Genomic DNA, 11,413 nt, shown 5'->3' on the forward strand with positions numbered 1-11,413 from the left:
TCATCTTACAACAGTCCTCAGGACACGTATACTTCAAAAACGATAATAATTATCATTGGTCATTCTATAAAAAGAAGAAAATGTGAAATGTATTCTCACTATACCTGTTTAGAACAGTTTTGTAGATGTCAAAACTCATTACAAAGGCACAGACTTTATCAAAATGACAAACTTTAGAGGTTAGAAAGTTAACACTATTTAATTTGTAAATGAACAAAAATGCACGAGTGTCGCTTTAATTTGAAAAACGAATTGTTTTGTCTTGATTTGTTGTCCCGTTGCCTTGGTAAAATGCCTATAGCCTAAGGGCACGGCCTCCTTTTGATTATTCTTTTATTAATCTACAAAATAAAACTTTTCAGTCACATAAACAGACACAGGCAAGGTAAACTAAATGGCACACATAATTACAGACATATTTAAAATAATTGTACATTATCGTAACGTAATACAGATGAATAGCGCAGCCACGGGGGCGCATGGGTAAGTGGGGAATGCCCCATTGGACCGAGGCAAATTACCCATGAGGCCCCAGCGCGGCTCAGTTAAAAGATAGGTTTATGATGGTTAGGTTGTACAATTATTAAATACGTGTGTAATTGTTAGTATCATTTAGTTTAGCTTGCCTTGTGTCTGTTTATGTGACTGTACAGTCGTTGTCACTCCCGCCATGTTTGTGTCGCCATGTCATTAGACGTGTTCTTATATATCTTTTATGTGTAATTTAAATAAAAGGCGGAGTTTTCACATATCGACCGTGTGTGCAGCTGTTTTCCAGTGACTACAATCAAGTCCGTCTCCCTTTTAATTTGTAGATTTACAAAAACGCACGAGTGTCGCTTTAATTTGAAAAACTAATTGTTTTGACTTGATTTGTTGTCCCGTTGCCTTGGTAAAATGCCTATAGCCTAAGGGCACAGCCTCCTTTTGATTATTCTTTTAATAATCTACAAAATAAAACATTTCAGTAACATAAACAGACACAGGGCAAGGTAAACTAAATGGCACACATAATTACAGACATATTTAAAATAATTGTACATTATCGTAACGTAATACAGATGAATAGCGCAGCCACGGGGGCGCATGGGTAAGTGGGGAATGCCCCATTGGACCGAGGCAAATTACCCATGAGGCCCCAGCGCGGCTCAGTTAAAAGATAGGTTTATGATGGTTAGGTTGTACAATTATTAAATACGTGTGTAATTGTTAGTATCATTTAGTTTAGCTTGCCTTGTGTCTGTTTATGTGACTGTACAGTCGTTGTCACTCCCGCCATGTGTGTGTCGCCATCTCATAACACCTGTTCATATAAGAGTTTTATAGGTAAATTCAACATCATTAAAAGCTCCTACTTGTTTACCCTGTGTGCTACCATATTCCACCAACCTCAATTATGTCTGTTATTCTTTTAAGAACCCATATGTCTATCAACTTTTACTCCAGTGCAAACCACAATATAGCAAAATGCACATGTTTAATCATTTATTAAGCTGATTAGTCTTTGCAATACATTATTCTTATCATTCTTCCGTCATGCAGCTAGGCTACTTCCGTTATGCTTTCCATTCCACAATCTAGAGTCTTAAAGAATTCAAATTCCTGCTGTGTGACCTTCAGAGTCGCCTGCTTCACAACCCATGTGAGCTGTCTAGAACCACACAGGTGCTTCACTCTGGTAACGTTATTTACAGGTGGCAAGGGCAGCATATTTCTCCAGCAACATCTTTAGAGTTTGGCTTCCAATACCACTGACCATTCTCATGCGCTAAAGAGTCACAAGAATATTTTTACAATCACAATGATTGGCACCTTTCATGACACTTTTAAAGCTACCTGTGTTGAAAATCGTGCCCATGTCTCTAAGCAGCCATGTCTCAACACAGAAGATACTTCTCCAAAGCTCATGGGCACACCACACCAGAGACATGAACTCTCTTCAGCAAGATCACAGCCTCCAACATCTTTCAAGAAATTCCATCACATAAACCAAGCTGTTTGAGCTAGGACAAACATTCACAAGTTCCTGATCCAAAGAGACCATAAAGTCTACATACAAAGCCATACATAACCCATGAGTAGTCCATAAGTAGAATATCAGCAAAGGCTCCTGCATATAGAGCATGTGTGCTGCAATATTCCACACACCACAATGATGTATGTCATCCTTTTAAGAAAGCACTTGTCTACCAACTTTTACTCCAGTGCAAACCACAATATAGCAAAATGCACATGTTTAATCATTTATTAAGCTGATTAGTCTTTGCAATACATTATTCTTATCATTCTTCCGTCATGCAGCTAGGCTACTTCCGTTATGCTTTCCATTCCACAATCTAGAGTCTTAAAGAATTCAAATTCCTGCTGTGTGACCTTCAGAGTCGCCTGCTTCACAACCCATGTGAGCTGTCTAGAACCACACAGGTGCTTCACTCTGATAACGTTATTTACAGGTGGCAAGGGCAGCATATTTCTCCAGCAACATCTTTAGAGTTTGGCTTCCAATACCACTGACCATTCTCATGCGCTAAAGAGTCACAAGCATATTTTTACAATCACAATGATTGGCACCTTTCATGACACTTTTAAAGCCACCTGTGTTGAAAATCGTGCCCATGTCTCTAAGCAGCCATGTCTCAACACAGAAGATACTTCTCCAAAGCTCATGGGCACACCACACCAGAGACATGAACTCTCTTCAGCAAGATCACAGCCTCCAACATCTTTCAAGCAATTCCATCACATAAACCAAGCTGTTTGAGCTAGGACAAACATTCACAAGTTCCTGATCCAAAGAGACCATAAAGTCTACATACAAAGCCATACATAACCCATGAGTAGTCCATAAGTAGAATATCAGCAAAGGCTCCTGCATATAGAGCATGTGTGCTGCAATATTCCACACACCACAATGATGTATGTCATCCTTTTAAGAAAGCACTTGTCTACCAACTTTTACTCCAGTGCAAACCACAATATAGCAAAATGCACATGTTTAATCATTTATTAAGCTGATTAGTCTTTGCAATACATTATTCTTATCATTCTTCCGTCATGCAGCTAGGCTACTTCCGTTATGCTTTCCATTCCACAATCTAGAGTCTTAAATAATTCAAATTCCTGCTGTGTGACCTTCAGAGTCGCCTGCTTCACAACCCATGTGAGCTGTCTAGAACCACACAGGTGCTTCACTCTGATAACGTTATTTACAGGTGGCAAGGGCAGCATATTTCTCCAGCAACATCTTTAGAGTTTGGCTTCCAATACCACTGACCATTCTCATGCGCTAAAGAGTCACAAGCATATTTTTACAATCACAATGATTGGCACCTTTCATGACACTTTTAAAGCCACCTGTGTTGAAAATCGTGCCCATGTCTCTAAGCAGCCATGTCTCAACACAGAAGATACTTCTCCAAAGCTCATGGGCACACCACACCAGAGACATGAACTCTCTTCAGCAAGATCACAGCCTCCAACATCTTTCAAGCAATTCCATCACATAAACCAAGCTGTTTGAGCTAGGACAAACATTCACAAGTTCCTGATCCAAAGAGACCATAAAGTCTACATACAAAGCCATACATAACCCATGAGTAGTCCATAAGTAGAATATCAGCAAAGGCTCCTGCATATAGAGCATGTGTGCTGCAATATTCCACACACCACAATGATGTATGTCATCCTTTTAAGAAAGCACTTGTCTACCAACTTTTACTCCAGTGCAAACCACAATATAGCAAAATGCACATGTTTAATCATTTATTAAGCTGATTAGTCTTTGCAATACATTATTCTTATCATTCTTCCGTCATGCAGCTAGGCTACTTCCGTTATGCTTTCCATTCCACAATCTAGAGTCTTAAAGAATTCAAATTCCTGCTGTGTGACCTTCAGAGTCGCCTGCTTCACAACCCATGTGAGCTGTCTAGAACCACACAGGTGCTTCACTCTGATAACATTATTTACAGGTGGCAAGGGCAGCATATTTCTCCAGCAACATCTTTAGAGTTTGGCTTCCAATACCACTGACCATTCTCACGCGCTAAAGAGTCACAAGCATATTTTTACAATCACAATGATTGGCACCTTTCATGACACTTTTAAAGCCACCTGTGTTGAAAATCGTGCCCATGTCTCTAAGCAGCCATGTCTCAACACAGAAGATACTTCTCCAAAGCTCATGGGCACACCACACCAGAGACATGAACTCTCTTCAGCAAGATCACAGCCTCCAACATCTTTCAAGCAATTCCATCACATAAACCAAGCTGTTTGGGCTAGGACAAACATTCACAAGTTCCTGATCCAAAGAGACCATAAAGTCTACATACAAAGCCATAAATAACCCATGAATAGTCCATATACTGTTCACTAATTATATTTCTTATTACATTATATCCAGTCATCTTACAACAGTCCTCAGGACACGTATACTTCAAAAACGATAATAATTATCATTGGTCATTCTATAAAAAGAAGAAAATGTGAAATGTATTCTCACTATACCTGTTTAGAACAGTTTTGTAGATGTCAAAACTCATTACAAAGGCACAGACTTTATCAAAATGACAAACTTTAGAGGTTAGAAAGTTAACACTATTTAATTTGTAAATGAACAAAAATGCACGAGTGTCGCTTTAATTTGAAAAACGAATTGTTTTGTCTTGATTTGTTGTCCCGTTGCCTTGGTAAAATGCCTATAGCCTAAGGGCACGGCCTCCTTTTGATTATTCTTTTATTAATCTACAAAATAAAACTTTTCAGTCACATAAACAGACACAGGCAAGGTAAACTAAATGGCACACATAATTACAGACATATTTAAAATAATTGTACATTATCGTAACGTAATACAGATGAATAGCGCAGCCACGGGGGCGCATGGGTAAGTGGGGAATGCCCCATTGGACCGAGGCAAATTACCCATGAGGCCCCAGCGCGGCTCAGTTAAAAGATAGGTTTATGATGGTTAGGTTGTACAATTATTAAATACGTGTGTAATTGTTAGTATCATTTAGTTTAGCTTGCCTTGTGTCTGTTTATGTGACTGTACAGTCGTTGTCACTCCCGCCATGTTTGTGTCGCCATGTCATTAGACGTGTTCTTATATATCTTTTATGTGTAATTTAAATAAAAGGCGGAGTTTTCACATATCGACCGTGTGTGCAGCTGTTTTCCAGTGACTACAATCAAGTCCGTCTCCCTTTTAATTTGTAGATTTACAAAAACGCACGAGTGTCGCTTTAATTTGAAAAACTAATTGTTTTGACTTGATTTGTTGTCCCGTTGCCTTGGTAAAATGCCTATAGCCTAAGGGCACAGCCTCCTTTTGATTATTCTTTTAATAATCTACAAAATAAAACATTTCAGTAACATAAACAGACACAGGGCAAGGTAAACTAAATGGCACACATAATTACAGACATATTTAAAATAATTGTACATTATCGTAACGTAATACAGATGAATAGCGCAGCCACGGGGGCGCATGGGTAAGTGGGGAATGCCCCATTGGACCGAGGCAAATTACCCATGAGGCCCCAGCGCGGCTCAGTTAAAAGATAGGTTTATGATGGTTAGGTTGTACAATTATTAAATACGTGTGTAATTGTTAGTATCATTTAGTTTAGCTTGCCTTGTGTCTGTTTATGTGACTGTACAGTCGTTGTCACTCCCGCCATGTGTGTGTCGCCATCTCATAACACCTGTTCATATAAGAGTTTTATAGGTAAATTCAACATCATTAAAAGCTCCTACTTGTTTACCCTGTGTGCTACCATATTCCACCAACCTCAATTATGTCTGTTATTCTTTTAAGAACCCATATGTCTATCAACTTTTACTCCAGTGCAAACCACAATATAGCAAAATGCACATGTTTAATCATTTATTAAGCTGATTAGTCTTTGCAATACATTATTCTTATCATTCTTCCGTCATGCAGCTAGGCTACTTCCGTTATGCTTTCCATTCCACAATCTAGAGTCTTAAAGAATTCAAATTCCTGCTGTGTGACCTTCAGAGTCGCCTGCTTCACAACCCATGTGAGCTGTCTAGAACCACACAGGTGCTTCACTCTGGTAACGTTATTTACAGGTGGCAAGGGCAGCATATTTCTCCAGCAACATCTTTAGAGTTTGGCTTCCAATACCACTGACCATTCTCATGCGCTAAAGAGTCACAAGAATATTTTTACAATCACAATGATTGGCACCTTTCATGACACTTTTAAAGCTACCTGTGTTGAAAATCGTGCCCATGTCTCTAAGCAGCCATGTCTCAACACAGAAGATACTTCTCCAAAGCTCATGGGCACACCACACCAGAGACATGAACTCTCTTCAGCAAGATCACAGCCTCCAACATCTTTCAAGAAATTCCATCACATAAACCAAGCTGTTTGAGCTAGGACAAACATTCACAAGTTCCTGATCCAAAGAGACCATAAAGTCTACATACAAAGCCATACATAACCCATGAGTAGTCCATAAGTAGAATATCAGCAAAGGCTCCTGCATATAGAGCATGTGTGCTGCAATATTCCACACACCACAATGATGTATGTCATCCTTTTAAGAAAGCACTTGTCTACCAACTTTTACTCCAGTGCAAACCACAATATAGCAAAATGCACATGTTTAATCATTTATTAAGCTGATTAGTCTTTGCAATACATTATTCTTATCATTCTTCCGTCATGCAGCTAGGCTACTTCCGTTATGCTTTCCATTCCACAATCTAGAGTCTTAAAGAATTCAAATTCCTGCTGTGTGACCTTCAGAGTCGCCTGCTTCACAACCCATGTGAGCTGTCTAGAACCACACAGGTGCTTCACTCTGATAACGTTATTTACAGGTGGCAAGGGCAGCATATTTCTCCAGCAACATCTTTAGAGTTTGGCTTCCAATACCACTGACCATTCTCATGCGCTAAAGAGTCACAAGCATATTTTTACAATCACAATGATTGGCACCTTTCATGACACTTTTAAAGCCACCTGTGTTGAAAATCGTGCCCATGTCTCTAAGCAGCCATGTCTCAACACAGAAGATACTTCTCCAAAGCTCATGGGCACACCACACCAGAGACATGAACTCTCTTCAGCAAGATCACAGCCTCCAACATCTTTCAAGCAATTCCATCACATAAACCAAGCTGTTTGAGCTAGGACAAACATTCACAAGTTCCTGATCCAAAGAGACCATAAAGTCTACATACAAAGCCATACATAACCCATGAGTAGTCCATAAGTAGAATATCAGCAAAGGCTCCTGCATATAGAGCATGTGTGCTGCAATATTCCACACACCACAATGATGTATGTCATCCTTTTAAGAAAGCACTTGTCTACCAACTTTTACTCCAGTGCAAACCACAATATAGCAAAATGCACATGTTTAATCATTTATTAAGCTGATTAGTCTTTGCAATACATTATTCTTATCATTCTTCCGTCATGCAGCTAGGCTACTTCCGTTATGCTTTCCATTCCACAATCTAGAGTCTTAAATAATTCAAATTCCTGCTGTGTGACCTTCAGAGTCGCCTGCTTCACAACCCATGTGAGCTGTCTAGAACCACACAGGTGCTTCACTCTGATAACATTATTTACAGGTGGCAAGGGCAGCATATTTCTCCAGCAACATCTTTAGAGTTTGGCTTCCAATACCACTGACCATTCTCATGCGCTAAAGAGTCACAAGCATATTTTTACAATCACAATGATTGGCACCTTTCATGACACTTTTAAAGCCACCTGTGTTGAAAATCGTGCCCATGTCTCTAAGCAGCCATGTCTCAACACAGAAGATACTTCTCCAAAGCTCATGGGCACACCACACCAGAGACATGAACTCTCTTCAGCAAGATCACAGCCTCCAACATCTTTCAAGCAATTCCATCACATAAACCAAGCTGTTTGGGCTAGGACAAACATTCACAAGTTCCTGATCCAAAGAGACCATAAAGTCTACATACAAAGCCATAAATAACCCATGAATAGTCCATATACTGTTCACTAATTATATTTCTTATTACATTATATCCAGTCATCTTACAACAGTCCTCAGGACACGTATACTTCAAAAACGATAATAATTATCATTGGTCATTCTATAAAAAGAAGAAAATGTGAAATGTATTCTCACTATACCTGTTTAGAACAGTTTTGTAGATGTCAAAACTCATTACAAAGGCACAGACTTTATCAAAATGACAAACTTTAGAGGTTAGAAAGTTAACACTATTTAATTTGTAAATGAACAAAAATGCACGAGTGTCGCTTTAATTTGAAAAACGAATTGTTTTGTCTTGATTTGTTGTCCCGTTGCCTTGGTAAAATGCCTATAGCCTAAGGGCACGGCCTCCTTTTGATTATTCTTTTATTAATCTACAAAATAAAACTTTTCAGTCACATAAACAGACACAGGCAAGGTAAACTAAATGGCACACATAATTACAGACATATTTAAAATAATTGTACATTATCGTAACGTAATACAGATGAATAGCGCAGCCACGGGGGCGCATGGGTAAGTGGGGAATGCCCCATTGGACCGAGGCAAATTACCCAAGAGGCCCCAGCGCGCCTCAGTTAAAAGATAGGTTTTACATGATGGTTAGGTTGTACAATTATTAAATACGTGTGTAATTGTTAGTATCATTTAGTTTAGCTTGCCTTGTGTCTGTTTATGTGACTGTACAGTCGTTGTCACTCCCGCCATGTTTGTGTCGCCATGTCATTAGACGTGTTCTTATATATCTTTTATGTGTAATTTAAATAAAAGGCGGAGTTTTCACATATCGACCGTGTGTGCAGCTGTTTTCCAGTGACTACAATCAAGTCCGACTCCCTTTTAATTTGTAGATTTACAAAAACGCACGAGTGTCGCTTTAATTTGAAAAACGAATTGTTTTGTCTTGATTTGTTGTCCCGTTGCCTTGGTAAAATGCCTATAGCCTAAGGGCACGGCCTCCTTTTGATTATTCTTTTATTAATCTACAAAATAAAACTTTTCAGTCACATAAACAGACACAGGCAAGGTAAACTAAATGGCACACATAATTACAGACATATTTAAAATAATTGTACATAATCGTAACGTAATACAGATGAATAGCTCAGCCACGGGGGCGCATGGGTAAGTGGGGAATGCCCCATTGGACCGAGGCAAATTACCCATGAGGCCCCAGCGCGGCTCAGTTAAAAGATAGGTTTATGATGGTTAGGTTGTACAATTATTAAATACGTGTGTAATTGTTAGTATCATTTAGTTTAGCTTGCCTTGTGTCTGTTTATGTGACTGTACAGTCGTTGTCACTCCCGCCATGTTTGTGTCGCCATGTGATTAGACGTGTTCTTATATATCTTTTATGTGTTATTTAAATAAAAGGCGGAGTTTTCACATATCGACCGTGTGTGCAGCTGTTTTCCAGTTACTACAATCAAGTCCGTCTCCCTTTTAATTTGTAGATTTACAAAAACGCACGAGTGTCGCTTTAATTTGAAAAACTAATTGTTTTGACTTGATTTGTTGTCCCGTTGCCTTGGTAAAATGCCTATAGCCTAAGGGCACAGCCTCCTTTTGATTATTCTTTTAATAATCTACAAAATAAAACATTTCAGTAACATAAACAGACACAGGGCAAGGTAAACTAAATGGCACACATAATTACAGACATATTTAAAATAATTGTACATTATCGTAACGTAATACAGATGAATAGCGCAGCCACGGGGGCGCATGGGTAAGTGGGGAATGCCCCATTGGACCGAGGCAAATTACCCATGAGGCCCCAGCGCGGCTCAGTTAAAAGATAGGTTTATGATGGTTAGGTTGTACAATTATTAAATACGTGTGTAATTGTTAGTATATTTAGTTTAGCTTGCCTTGTGTCTGTTTATGTGACTGTACAGTCGTTGTCACTCCCGCCATGTTTGTGTCGCCATGTCATTAGACGTGTTCTTATATATCTTTTATGTGTAATTTAAATAAAAGGCGGAGTTTTCACATATCGACCGTGTGTGCAGCTGTTTTCCAGTGACTACAATCAAGTCCGTCTCCCTTTTAATTTGTAGATTTACAAAAACGCACGAGTGTCGCTTTAATTTGAAAAACTAATTGTTTTGACTTGATTTGTTGTCCCGTTGCCTTGGTAAAATGCCTATAGCCTAAGGGCACAGCCTCCTTTTGATTATTCTTTTAATAATCTACAAAATAAAACATTTCAGTAACATAAACAGACACAGGGCAAGGTAAACTAAATGGCACACATAATTACAGACATATTTAAAATAATTGTACATTATCGTAACGTAATACAGATGAATAGCGCAGCCACGGGGGCGCATGGGTAAGTGGGGAATGCCCCATTGGACCGAGGCAAATTACCCATGAGGCCCCAGCGCGGCTCAGTTAAAAGATAGGTTTATGATGGTTAGGTTGTACAATTATTAAATACGTGTGTAATTGTTAGTATCATTTAGTTTAGCTTGCCTTGTGTCTGTTTATGTGACTGTACAGTCGTTGTCACTCCCGCCATGTGTGTGTCGCCATCTCATAACACCTGTTCATATAAGAGTTTTATAGGTAAATTCAACATCATTAAAAGCTCCTACTTGTTTACCCTGTGTGCTACCATATTCCACCAACCTCAATTATGTCTGTTATTCTTTTAAGAACCCATATGTCTATCAACTTTTACTCCAGTGCAAACCACAATATAGCAAAATGCACATGTTTAATCATTTATTAAGCTGATTAGTCTTTGCAATACATTATTCTTATCATTCTTCCGTCATGCAGCTAGGCTACTTCCGTTATGCTTTCCATTCCACAATCTAGAGTCTTAAAGAATTCAAATTCCTGCTGTGTGACCTTCAGAGTCGCCTGCTTCACAACCCATGTGAGCTGTCTAGAACCACACAGGTGCTTCACTCTGGTAACGTTATTTACAGGTGGCAAGGGCAGCATATTTCTCCAGCAACATCTTTAGAGTTTGGCTTCCAATACCACTGACCATTCTCATGCGCTAAAGAGTCACAAGAATATTTTTACAATCACAATGATTGGCACCTTTCATGACACTTTTAAAGCCACCTGTGTTGAAAATCGTGCCCATGTCTCTAAGCAGCCATGTCTCAACACAGAAGATACTTCTCCAAAGCTCATGGGCACACCACACCAGAGACATGAACTCTCTTCAGCAAGATCACAGCCTCCAACATCTTTCAAGAAATTCCATCACATAAACCAAGCTGTTTGAGCTAGGACAAACATTCACAAGTTCCTGATCCAAAGAGACCATAAAGTCTACATACAAAGCCATACATAACCCATGAGTAGTCCATAAGTAGAATATCAGCAAAGGCTCCTGCATATAGAGCATGTGTGCTGCAATATTCCACACA

The sequence above is a fragment of the Brachyhypopomus gauderio genome, unplaced genomic scaffold (genome assembly GCF_052324685.1).
Source record: "Brachyhypopomus gauderio isolate BG-103 unplaced genomic scaffold, BGAUD_0.2 sc237, whole genome shotgun sequence".
NCBI classification, from domain to species: Eukaryota; Metazoa; Chordata; class Actinopteri; order Gymnotiformes; family Hypopomidae; genus Brachyhypopomus; species Brachyhypopomus gauderio.